Source organism: Gavialis gangeticus, unplaced genomic scaffold (genome assembly GCF_001723915.1).
Source record: "Gavialis gangeticus isolate Ggan-Ray unplaced genomic scaffold, GavGan_comp1, whole genome shotgun sequence".
Lineage (NCBI taxonomy): Eukaryota > Metazoa > Chordata > Crocodylia > Gavialidae > Gavialis > Gavialis gangeticus.
The window spans coordinates 114,881,998-114,882,931 of NW_017729025.1; the positions used below are offsets into that span (position 1 = coordinate 114,881,998).

General features: G+C 52.5%; 1 protein-coding gene across 2 annotated transcripts in view; it reads left to right on the plus strand.

Moving 5' to 3' along the window:
- ZDHHC13 (zinc finger DHHC-type containing 13) overlaps positions 1-934 on the plus strand; it is a 45,679-nt gene that overhangs the window by 9,280 nt on the left and 35,465 nt on the right. The window lies entirely within an intron of this gene.

The following is a 934-nucleotide window of genomic DNA, read 5'->3' on the forward strand; positions in this document are numbered from 1 at the left end:
TGGGGGGGGGCAACACAAGTTGCGGTAGCTGAGCCTGCCCCACTGCCGCCCACAGCACAGCACAGCACCCCCACCAGAAAGAGGTTAACACTGCTGCTGCCTTCCAGTGCTGCTGGGGCTGGTTTCCTCACCCACGGAACCCCAGGACCTGCACTATCACAGCACAGCTGCTGCTAAGGTCTCCATGAAAAGCAGCCCCAGCTACACAGGCAGGGGCCACTGGGAAATTGAGTCCACTATTGACTGGATCTGGCCCATGGGCCAGACTTTGCCCCCCCCCCCCGCTGTATTCTAACTTAAGCAAGTATTGATCATTAGTGAAAGTTTTTAACTCAGGGATGTCAAACATACAGGCTGGATCCAGCCTCTGGAGCCCTGCCATCCAGCTCCCAGTGCTGCCTCTGGTCAGACCCACACAGGGCACAGCATGTCTATGGTGCAGGGCCCGACCACAGGGCAAACTGAGTCATAAATACTCCCTGCACCCCCACCCCAATATACCTAAATTGGAGACAGAGCAGATCCTGGAGCTGCTGAAATGGGCATTGCAATCAGTGCAGTCCAGCCAGAGCAGCAGTCATGCTGCACATGGCACCCACTCTGGCAGCTCCAAGTCTCTGCTGCATGTGGTACCTGTTCTAGCTAGTCTGGGGCCCACATGCAGGGTCCTGCTCCCCGCACAGCCTCTGTTCCCCCTATATCAGCCTCTGCTTCATACGATTCATCTGTCTCATGAGCCTAAATGAGTTTGATACCTCTGTTAAACATGGTTCAACTGAGCCTCTATCAGTATTTTCCAAAGCCACATATTCAGTCATTATGCCTCTGGTATCTGTGGCATGCTCAATTTAAGCACAACAGCAAGACTGTAGAATATGTGCCAAGTAGAATTCTTTTTGGATAACTACTGTATTTACTCAAATCTAAGACAACC